The sequence below is a fragment of the Microcebus murinus genome, chromosome 2 (genome assembly GCF_040939455.1).
Source record: "Microcebus murinus isolate Inina chromosome 2, M.murinus_Inina_mat1.0, whole genome shotgun sequence".
NCBI lineage: Eukaryota > Metazoa > Chordata > Mammalia > Primates > Cheirogaleidae > Microcebus > Microcebus murinus.
In genome coordinates, this window is record NC_134105.1 from 44,402,298 (window position 1) to 44,414,938 (window position 12,641).

A 12,641-nucleotide genomic window follows, 5' to 3' on the forward strand; every position below is an offset into this window, starting at 1 on the left:
TGTGCAATGATAAATGTGTGCGGGGAAGCAGGAAGAGGCTTGGCCACAAATGTGGATTTCAGCTGTCACCTTATATGCTCCACTTCTCTGTCTAGGAACCACACACCTGCCAATTACAGAGATTTTTCTAACCAGGCTTGTGAGCTCACAATTGTTTTCCTATGTCACACTTTAAGAATAAGATGTTCCCGATGTCACCTCTTCTACTTACATGGACACCCTCTGCCTGAAAGGACAGGGGCTCTTGTCACTGAATGGACATCTATATGATTCATAACAGTTGCATTTGTATATGATTGATTTCATCACTCAGTGATGTTACTTTTTAAAAGTCTCTTCCTTATAGCTTTTAGTTTCTTATTTATAGTCAATTTTATAATAGGTTGTTCTGTTGTGTTTACTTTTTGTATTTGCTTTTTTTTTGTTAATTTTCAAACTGACTCAAGTAAGAGAATTAGTCATTCTTTCATATTTCAGTGTTTTGCTTTTTTGTTCAGCTCTGTAACATTTTTGATTTATAAGCAATTTTGATATATAGACCTACTTTATAAGGAACCACTATACAGTCAAGTGTTTTCAACTTCTTCAAGAAAGAATTTAGGTAAAAAGTTTCTATGGTAGACCCTGAATAGTATAAGAATTTAGGTTATTATTGTTTCAAAATGTTTATTTTTATTTTAGAAAATTATTGTCCTGATTTGCTACTCCATTACAAATTTTAAAGTTCAACATCTGATCATAACTAGCATTTCCCTAGCTAAGGCATGACGTAATCTGAGACAGGGAAGATGCATTCAAGTACGAAGGGCCTCAAACATCTAGAACTGCTCTCAGGAGTTCTAGATGTCAGAATCCTCCACTTCTCACTGGACAAAAAAAAGGCTTGAAAATAGGCAGGTTGGCTATTAGTGTGCCCATTTTACAACAGAGGAAACTGAGGCCCTCAGAAGCTAAATAAATGGATGCAGATAGTACTCTATGGCAGCTGGATAGAAACACAGGTCTTCTGATTCTGTCATTCCCTCCCCTCCCCCCATATCACTGATGCCTGTAAACATTCAGAATCAAGGTATTGTCTGCAAAAGGCCCAAGAAAGATGGAGAGGAGACAGGTCTGGGAAGATGGAATAGCCATAGGGCCTCTCTCGCACAGTTAGATTTATGGGGTTAGTTTTATGAAGAGCCTAATTCTGAAGTTCAAAAAGGTGAGAAACTGGACAGAATATACTGGAATGGGTGAGGGCCACAGCTGTGAGTGGTTATGAGATGATTTACAGCCCGAGAGGGGCAGAATTCGAAGAAGAAAGTAGAATATACTCTGGGCTGAAAAACATTATTGGATTATAAAATTATGGGGGATTTTTTTTTTGTTTTTTTGCTGTATCACACAACAGACTCTGGTGAAGGGGAGCTAGAGAAGAAATGAGCTGCCTTATGAAGTCGAGAATTTCCCATTATAAAAAGCTTATGATTATCTGGATTAGGGTTCAACCAGAGTAGCGGAAACAAGCACTGGATTACATGTATGTGTGCCTGTATGTGTGTGTATATATATGCATGCATGAATATATCCGTATATACACACACATATATAATCTAGTGGTTGGTTCTGCTTCTCTAATAAATAAATGAATAAATCATATACATATTTATATACATGTATATTTAGTAACTATATATGCATTTTTTTATTTACTAGAGGGATTCTGCAATCGTGGGAGCTGGCTGAGGAGTCTATAAGTCTTTTGTTTCACATCTGATGCTGGAGCTTGAGGTCCCCTGGGCAGGCTGTTAGGAAGGGAAATGCACATAAATGCAGGAGATCAGAAGCGGTCCAGGACCCACAAGCGAGGGCTGAAACCCCATGAGAACTAACTGGAACCTTGGTTTTCATTGCTTCCCATCTTGCGCATGTGGGTGACCTGTAGAAGCCAGGGCCTTTTGTCATGGAGCTGAACACACACAGCTGGACAAGGAGATGGGGCAGGCGAAGGAGGGTCGAGGGGAGGGGAGAGCAGCTGCACCAGGTGCTGCTTCATGCCCCGAGGTGAGTTCAGCAGATCAGCAATAAAACGTGGGTTACAGGATGGCTGCCTCTTCCCTTCTATCCTCCAAATCTCCCAGGAATCTCCCTGCGGCCCACCTAACTGGAAATATACAAGATACCAAATTCTTGGTAATGCAATTTAATATAGCCAAGTTGGCATATTACAAAGCTACTACACTATGTGAGAAGGAACACTGTAGCTGGGAAAGGGCTGACTTAGACATTTTCTAGAAGCCCAGCAGATACTTAGAAACCCAGCAGACCTGACCGTTTGGCATTCAGGTCACTTTGCAGCCAGGGGGGGCTCCCGGTGCACCATGCATTCAGCTGCCATCAGTGCCTTCTCCCTAGGGCTTTCCATTCTCTAAGACCAGCCATGGAGTAGGGAGGAGTCTCTTCAGCTTCTCCCTTTCTTGTTTCCAAAGATTGACACATCTGCCCTTTGCATTTTAAGGATTTATAATAATATGTATGTATTATTATAAGCAAAAATAGTGGCTAACATGCCAGACCCCTTTACATGCATTATCTTGTTTAATTCTTACAACAATCCTGCGTGGAAAGTATTATTGTTAGCTTAATTGTATTCGTGTAAAAGTTGAAGTTTAAAGAGACTGATTTGATCAATGTCAGGCAGCTGTTATGTGTTGGAGCAGAGATTCGAACCCAAGACAGTCAGCTTTAGAAAACACCACCATCGCCACCACTAAAAATATCAGGTAAAGGGAACTACTAGATGGTTAAGAACCCTCTCCAGGTTTTTACAATTGAGCACCTTGGTATCTAGAATCTCCTACTTCCTTTCAAGTTGGAGAATGTGTGGTTGTATAAGAAGAAAGAGGGAAAGTAGAAGGATAAATAGAGGGAAACTGAGAAAATAGAAACAGACAAGGAGGCACACAGGAGGTACCAAAGGGATGAACTGCACAAGTGGAAAAAAAAGGAGTAAGAATAGCAAGAAAAAATTTCCCTGTCTCATTACTCTCTTATTACTCAAACGGGGGAGGCATGAGGTCTCACCTATGATGGCTATGGAGGAATATAAACGAATGTAGAGAGGGACAAACTAAATCAACACAATAAAATGAACAGCCAACAAGCTCAGTCACACACCATTGAAGACTTTCAAGCAGGTAAGTGGCCAGACAAAGCTCAAAAGAACACCAAGAAATGGAGATGGTGGTTTTAGCAGCTATTCAGAGTGTGTTCTGAGCCTCTCCAGGACAGGTTCCTGGGCCACTACAAGGGTGGCTAATGAGGGCAGGCATTCCCCGTGGCCACTTCCAGGAGACAATAGCAGCATGGAAGCCTTTGATGATTACTGAATGTGTGCTGGTGTACAGAACTCTGGTTGCTGAAGAAGTGCAGCAGGGCCAGCGCTGCGGCCCAGCACTGCCCTGGGCGGCTGGTCTTCTGCGGAATGTCTGCCTCGGACCCCTTCTCACCCAGCACAGGCAGCTCGCCGTTTGAGGTCCAGCTCAAACAGCACCGTCTCTCAGCACACTTGCAAGCATTGCTCTTCCTGGCATAGTTCTGTCTCTCTCTATAGTTATTCATTGTTTACCTCTCTGAGCTCCTTGGGGGGAGGGACCTTATTCTGCACTTTTGCATGTTTCCATTAACGACGTCAGGAACACCTGGGAAACACTCTCAAGCACAGAGTTCACCATACTGCCCCCTCCTCTACACACACACCAGCCTGGCTACTTAAGCCTGGAATCTTTTTCCTTCTTGCAAAGGCTTCTCAAAGCTCTCTTTTCCTTTACATCTCCACTGACCCTGCCTGTGTTTGTGCCATCATCCTCTCTTTCTAGGAATAGATTAGTAGCCTTCAAACATTGCCTCTACTACCTTCAGCGATGTGGGCTTTCATCGGGGGATGTACCTCCAAATGCATAGTTTGTCTCCACTTCAAAGGCATAGATTTTGTTTTTCCAATTGGAGAATGGTAGCTCCTTGGCACTGTCCTTGGAGGTACACATCCAGGGCTCTAGCCTCCTCCAAGGCTATGTTTCACATTAATTTTTTTTTCCCCAAACCATGTGAATAGTCTCTCCCTAAAAAAGTCCTTAGAGCAACATCTGTTCTTCCTTCTTTGGCTTGTGGACTCACTATTCCTAATTAAATAAGCCAGTCGAATACTATGGAGTCATTAACCTCAGCCCACCCAGACCACTGAGTTGCCTCAGTGTTTAAAAACCAAGACTTTTAAAGCAGAATATACCAATAGGTGAGAAGGATACCACATACCCAGATGGTATTTCCATCCTTCAAGGTTCCCTTGGGCACATTGATCTTCTTAACAATCACAGAAGATAGATATTGTTGTTTCCACTTTATAAATAATCTAACAGAGGCTGAAATGACTGTGGTGACTTGGGTAGGGCCTCACAGATACTTAGTGGCAGAGTTTCGAATAAAATATTGGATTCTCCAGTCCAGGTAAGGCACACATCTGAGAAACCTTTTACTCCATTACTCTGGGTGCTCACTGATTTTAAACTTTTAAGTCATCACGTATCTATATATTTTCAACCCCTGTCTATAGGCAGAATGCATTAGAGAGATTTATTAGACAGGCAATCTAGAAAAGATGACTGTTTTCAGAAGCTACTGCTCCCTAGTCCTCCTTAGGTAGAAAATCTTAATTTGTCTTCCCCAATTCACGCCACCTCAGAGAATAGCCTTGTGGATGGAAAAGCAATAATAAAAGACCAGACTCCGTCCAGCATCAAACGATCCATTTCTTCCCTCCATCGTGGTAAATCATGGGCTTCCCCCAGGTTGGGCAGTTACTGACACAGCCTGTGAGTTGCGGGGGACAAGTCTTCCCTCCACCCCAACCCCTATTTCTCATTTAACTCTATTCATTAAAAGGAGGCTGGGTGCAAGTCCACTTAACATCAATAAGCCACCAAGGAAATGCAAAACTCAACAGCTGAGGAACCCCAGCTCCCTACCTCCTACAGAAACCCTCGGAAAAAGGTTTCTCAGCCTCCTCGCCAGGTCACTGAAATGAGTAGTGACAGTTGAGTCCCTCGGAGTAATTAATTTCCTCTGTCTCCAATAGCTCCTCATATTTTTAATGAATTTTTACAAGTCTCAGATCCTCCAGCCTTCCTGCTCCCTCTCCCGTCCGCGGTTCCCCAAGGTCCTGTAACAGATAGCTCCCACTCGCATGTGCCTTGCAAACTCACGTAAACTGGAAATGATAAATACATTAGCTGGGCTTTTTAATGGACCATTGTTTAATTTTCTATGCTTGTCTGGCTGGGAAAGAGATGAATATTACCTTGTGGAGAATAAGATTTCTATTCCATTTTGGCGGCGGGGGTGGGGGGCAGTCAGGGGTAATCTATGGCAGAAAAGCAACACTCTGTTCATCCTAATAGGCAGTGCTGCTAATTAAAAGTGTTGGAAGGCACATCCATCCCCCAGTCTGTGATTCATTCAGCAATATCCTCGGTAAACAAGAAATAGATATTGGGATGAATGCTTACAATTTGTCAAAAGAATAGGCATTTTCAATTGTGTCTTCCTGGCTCCTGTATGAAGTACATAATTCAGTGGTACCATCATTTAAAAGTTTAAGACCTTAAAAACATAGTACCTGCCCCTTAGGCTCGTAAATCTCCAAGTCTGTTTTCTATGTAGAAACATTTATCTTACATGTGGTTTGACTTTGCTTTCCACAACTGAGAATGGTTTGCTTCTGTTGGTAAACATATTGAAATGGAAGGCATTTGAGAAAGAAAGCTAACAAAGTTCTGTTTAAAGTCAAGCCAATCTGAGATGATCTGTTAGAGGAGGCTAAAATCCAGTCAGGAAAACTTAAGGGTCCTAATGACATTTACTAGATACTTAAAGAAAAGGTGAAAGAGAATCAATATTCTCTCTCTCTAACCACAAACACAAAGTAGACCAGAGAAAAGCACCAATTCCAGGGGCTTCATGGACCCTCTAACGGAGGAACACAAAACACAAAAGCCATCACTTCAGGAGAACCCTGAGACATTTTGTGAGCATTTTTCCTAAAGACAAAATATTTCCTTCACCAGCATGACCCGGCCAGACTCAAATATTTACCTTTGTGTTGTGCAAAAGAGTTCTTCAATCATGAAGACTTGGAGCCAGGGTTCACCACCATGTCTTGCTGAATGCTGAAAACAAACAAAACATGATATTAAAAAAACGTAAACATTCATCATTTAATGGTTTTTTTTCTCTCTCTCTTTCAGTGTAGAAACCTTTACGAACTTCCTACTACATGCCAGGCACTGAGAATTCAGAGACGGATAAAACAAAAATACTACTGACAAAAAAATCAACAAATGCAGACCATTGTAAGTGTTAGGCAAGAGGTAGTCACAGAATACCTCTGAGGAGGGAGTCAGGATTTGTGTATGTGCATGAGACACATGCATGTGCACACACATACATATCTACGCATGCACAAAAAAGTGTAAGAATTTTTAAAGAAATTCCTCACATTTGTAATTCATCTGACTCTCTTAAGGGCTTGAGCTCTTGCCTTGAAATCAGTAAAGAAGCAGGCACTGGAGAAAATGTCAAGAGTCTTAAAAGTGATCATACCCTTTAATCTGCAATTCCCCTCCTGAATTCCTTCTTAAGGAAACTATCACGAATGCAGCCCCATATTTATGCACATAGATATTTATCATAGTGTTATTTGTAAGAGGGAAACCAATAGAGGAATGATAAAGTGAATGCCAGTATTTCTACATAGAAAAATATTGTGCACATATACAAATAATTTTAAACATTTTCAAGATATAGGAAATATATTTTGTGTAATAATGCAAAATTGTTGATAAAAATTGAGCTCATCTATGTAGAAGGTGGTCTTAAAGAATAACAGTGGTTATCTTTGTAGTATGATTATAGGTTGTTTTTCTCATTTATGCTTTCCAAATCTTTTACAAAGGTCATGCATTATTTTTCCAGACAGAAAATAAACGAACAGAAGCATCAGCTAAAATATCAAAATTTCTGCACTTCTTCCCCCACTCTTATTTAGTTGGGGACTCTGTGTTCCCCAGAAATACCTCCATTCTGAAGGTAGTACTCTGTAAGGGAGTTATCCATTTCCCTCTCTACCTCTCTTCAGTTGTGAGCCCCTCGGATGAAGTTATTATGCCTTTTTAACCTTTGTTTCTCATGAATCTAGCCCAGAGACTGGCATAGTTGTCACTCAGTGTTTGCTGCTTAAAGGAAGAAATGAGTGAGTGAATGAATGAACAAAAGACTTAATCAATGGAACTGACTTGACTAAAATTACATTAAGAAAATTGTTCATTCAGAATAATCAGTGACAATAAAAAGTTACATTCCATTTGCATTCACAGAAGATAAAGGAAGAGGGAAAGCAGAGAGATAGTAATTTTTCAGAGAAGACAGTAAAACTGAGAAAAAAAAAGAGCCTATGGTTAAAAAAAATCATCATCATAATGGAATATCACAGCCTAGTGAACTTCCAATGTATTCCAAGACCAAGAATCTGTTTAAGGTAGGAATATTTATCTAGTAACAATATCCCATTACAACAACTCAGTTATTTTAAACGTTTGGAGTTACATATACATAAACTAAGTAGATGCTTGTTATTAGTTTTAATCAGCAATGGCTGGTTGACTCCCCGCTCAAGGAAAAAAAAGTTACAAGATAGATTATTGTAGTGCTTTATAGAAATTCAATTTAGTCTACTCATAAAACTAGTGAAATATAACCAGTATGTTAATTTACAGTTACATTTCTCTAGGCGTAGACCTGGTTCTAATCCCATCCCTGCCTTTTAAGAGTTAGGGAATCTTGGACAAGTTATTTGACCTCCCTATAATTCAGTTTTCTTACACTTAAAGTGGGATAACACCACCAACAACCTGACAGTATTATTGTAAACAAATAAACAAACAAAATGAGAGAAAGCACAGAATTCAAAAGAGGCTTCAAGTTCATGTTTTTTTACATGAAGCTCCTAAACACATACCAGCCTTTCTTTGCCTTATATGCCCTAAAGTATGCTAAGCACTATACAAACACCATTTCATTTCATCCTCATAATATGTGTTGTGAGGAGGTCCTGTTTTTCTACTTTATAATCCTTTTCATTTCTATAAAATTGGTAGTAATCTCTTCTCTTTCATTTCTGATTTTAGCTATTTCATTCTTCTCTTTTTTTCTTAGTCAATCTAGATAAAGGTTTATAAATTTTGTTGATCTTTCTGAAGAATCAACTCTCAGTTTTGTTCCTTTTCTCTATTGTTTTTCTATTTTCTTTTTTGTTTGTCTTCTGTTTCCACTTTAAAGAAGGGAAACTGATACCCAATTTTAAACACTTAATAAGTTTCTGAGCCAAGATTCAAACCCAGACACACTTCAGAGTGTCTGGTTCCGAAGTCTAATCCCATTAATTATTATGAAAAGAAGGCACAGAATCTGGGCTTGCACCCAGGCTTTGATTCAAAACAAAGTCCAGTTTATAATTTTGCTTTGTCACACTATATTATTTGAGACACTATCTTGAATTTTATTCCCTCATAGTCACACTTACATGATGTCCTACTTATTTTCTTATTAAATATTTCAAGCATGAAGTTGACTGTAGACATAATTAGAACAAAATCTATGTACTGATCCCCAACCTGGTCAGATATTACCATTCTGCCTTATTTGCTTCAGATCTTTTCTTTTTAAAATAAAACACTATAGATATAAGCAAAGTGTCCCATGCATTCCTCCCCAATTCCACAAAGATAACTATTCTCTTAAATTTTCAGGCATGTTTTTCTGCTTCTAATATTTATTTGGATCCATAAATGATATATAGCACCGTTCTGCCCATTTTAAAACTTTGTTTATATGGTGTCCCAACTGTAGGTATACATCCATCTGAAGGCTGATTACTTCTTTCAGTATTATGTTTTAAAGATTTGAATACTTTGATAGAATTACATTGAATTCTTTTATCTTAACATTTGGATAGCATTTTGTCATGTTTTCTATTTTGGCTTAATAATCCATATTGATGGACATTTGGGAGGTTTCCAAATTGTGCCAATAATGCTGCAATGGACACTGTACTCTTTGGGCACATATGTATGAGATTTCTCTGTGGACTTTTTGGACCATAGAGTACATGCATCTTCAAAATTATTAGATGTTGCAAATTGCTCTACAAAGTAACAGTAGCATTCATACTAATCCAGCATTAGTTCACATCATTACCAGCATTTGGTACTGTCAAACTTTTTAATTTTTTCAATCTGACAGACATAAAATATCTCATTGTGTTAGCATGCATTTCTCTAATTACTAGTGAGCCTGAACATTCTTTTATATTTTAATTGGCCATTTAGCTTTTTCCTTCTGTTGTTTGCTTTTTCATATGCACATTTTCCTATTGAGTTATTATAAGGAGGGAAACAACTCACACTAAAAAAATAAGAGAGTAAAATACCTAGTATGTCAGATGGTTATATCTTCTACTGTTTCATGGAAAAAGTAGAAGCAGGGAAAAGAAATTAAGAGTGCTTAGGGTGGAAGCTCAATTTTAAGCAGTGTAATTTTAAAGACCTTACCAAGATTGGAGGTGACATTTAGTAAAGTTCTAAAATTGGTGTGGGCACAAGTCTTGGGAAGAGCACTCTAAATGGAAGAAACTGAAACATGGTAAAAATAATAATAGTTGACCAAGATATGTGATAGTATGTAGGGGCGTGTTATCATTATGTTCTATATTAATTTGTATACATTGGATTCCAACCCTTTTGCAGCTTTGTATGTTGCAAATATTTTTCCTACTTTGATGCTTATTTTTTTAAGTTTGTTTATAGTGACATATATAAATTTTCCAATTTTAATGTAATAAAATATATTAGTATTTTCCTTTAAGGTAGGTGCTTTTTCATTTTATTCAATAAATTATTTCCTATATTTGGGTTATGAAGACCTATAAATAGTCCTATAGTTTCTTCTAAAGTTTTTAAAGTTATGCCTTTCACACTTAATCTGCTTGGAATTTATATTGTTTATATGATATAAGGTCAGAATTCAGTACTTTGCCTGTATAGATATACATTGTTCTGGTACCATTTATTATATAGTTCATCATTTCAACATTGATTTGTAATGAAATATTTATCACATTCAAAACTTCCAATCTGAAAGTGTATTTTTAGGCTCCACATATTGTTCCACTGGTCTAGTTTTCTATTCCTGTGCAAATGCCCACACTATCTTAATTACTATAATTTTATCCTAAATTTTCATAGCTAATAAGGCATGTTCATCCATCCATCCATCATCTATCCATCCACCCATCCATCCATCTACCCATATCATCTATCCTCCATCATCCATCCATTTACTTCTTTTAAATACACACTAGATATTTAGAGTTTGGCTAAAAATAAAAAATGTTCATGCTTAGAATCTAGCAATAGTTTACAACATTTGGTAAAGAACCTCTTCCCCCGAGGGGGTAAAAATGGAACCTGTCCTCTTTAGGCTGTGACTACATAGGAAAGTCTATTTGCAATGGTCTGAATGTTTGTCACCTCCCCACACATTCATATGTTGACATCCTAATCCCCAGTGGGTGGTATCTGGACATGGGCCTTTGAGAGGTAATTGGGCCATGGGAGTGAACAGCCCACATGAATAGGACTATTCCCTTTATGTAAGGGACCCCAGAGATCTCTCTCCATTCTTTCTACTATGCGAGGATACAAGGAGAAGTCAGCTGTCCGCAGCCCAGAAGAGGGCTCTCACCAGAACCTGCTGCCACCCTGGTCTCACACTTCCAGCTTCCAGAAATCTGAGAAATTAATGTTTGTTGTTTGAGCTGCCTAGTCTATGGTATTATGTTCTAGATGCTCAAACTGCCCAGCTATTGTTGACACTACTGTAGTCACCTAGAAGAAGTCTGAATACAGTGCATTCTGTCCAGTCCTTTATTGTGTTCTTAGTCATGACATAGGCCTTAGACCAGGATGAGACCGCATTTGTTAGCTGAGAGAGTCTGGAGGCCTAGAAAAGTCTCTGCTTCTGGAGATTTGGGAATAAGCTCAGAGTTCTCAAGCACAGCTCCCAGAAAACACAGATGTTGTATGAGCTGTAGGTTTCACAGTTAAAATTGGATAAACACTATCTTTTCTATCTTTTCAACTCATTGAGTAAATAAGTCAATGGATAGTTGCTTTTTAAAGTTCGTTTGTTTTACCCCAGTTTTTACATCTTGGTGGTTATCATTACTACTCTGCATGAGAATTTAGCATATTTCCTTATTAACACAATAGGCTCTGTGATTCTGGATAAATTATTCTCCCTTTCTAAACTTTAGTTTCCTCACTTTAAAATGGGAGGATATGTAACTGCAGGCTTGTTGTGACATTAAGTACTATATTGAATGTACCTTAGTATAGTGACTGGCATGTGGTAGGCATGGAATAAACTGTAGGCCTTATAATTAAGCTTGTTAGAAAAATGCCTCTATGTATTTGCAAAAGATCTAAAGATCTTTGAGACATGCCTATGCCCTGGCACCTACAGAGGTCAAGAACCCCCTCATCTCTAGGTTCCTGCCTGAACCATATAGAGGGTGAGTATGTGAATTCAGATCACAAGTTCCAGTTCTGACCCCAGGACTTTATCAACATGAGGGCTACTGCCTGTGTCCCCATGAGAGCCACCATATATAAAAAGCATCAACATGTTGGGGTTACCTCATCTGCACATCCCCAGAATTCTACAGCCGGTTGGGTGGGGGTAGCAGAGCTGGCACATACACTAATTATATATAGGGTTTGCTAATTTACATGCATCCATTCATAGCAAAGTGTGAACAGTAAAACCTCAAGGAGAACCATCACCATATAGGAGTTCTCTGCTACACAGTATGAGGATCCTGAGCTTTCATAGTTCCCACTGCCTGGGCCACCAACCCTCCTCCTCCTTAATGTTCCAGCCAGTCTCTGGCCAGAGGTTTAGAACTTGATGCAACAAGAGCTCTCATGCTGCATCTCATCTGCAGTGACAGTTTAACAGCAGCCAGGGCGGTGACAGCATTCATAGCTAATAGGCAAGCAGAGGCTTCACCTAGAGAGTAGGATACTACCACCCTTTACCTGCACCCCGGTGAGTATGTTCATATGTGTGGTGCATGTTGATAGGAAGGAAAGTTTAGTTAAGAGAAGTTAGACACTTTTATGTTGGATGCTTCTTTGGTATGTTGAATGATTTTATAATACAAACAAGTAATTTGAAAATTTTATCTCTGGTTGGGTTATGCTCATTACATCAAAGACAACAGATACATACAATATCATTCATGGGTCTTGGACCCTCAGTAACTTTGACAGACTGATTCCCCTATTCATTTATTTACCCATCTGTACATTTATTCTCACTCAACAAACACTTATTGAGCCTTTCTAATATTCCAGACACACTTTTAGACCCTGGTGATATGCCAGTGGTCACAGCCAAATGAGGACAGATAAGTAAACAATGGCAAAGGATAGAGATGGGTACTGGCTAATATGGGAGTACAGATGGGGCCACCTGGGAGGGAAGTC

General features: G+C 39.0%; 1 protein-coding gene across 2 annotated transcripts in view; it reads right to left on the minus strand.

Annotated features, from left to right (window-relative positions):
* The window catches only part of DAB1 (DAB adaptor protein 1), a 1,133,708-nt gene that overhangs the window by 581,560 nt on the left and 539,507 nt on the right, over positions 1 to 12,641 (minus strand). For both annotated transcript variants that reach the window (XM_075998696.1, XM_075998701.1), the window contains exon 3: positions 6,133 to 6,206. The gene's annotated coding sequence lies outside the window, so the exon portion shown is untranslated. The remainder of the gene's footprint in view (positions 1 to 6,132; positions 6,207 to 12,641) is intronic.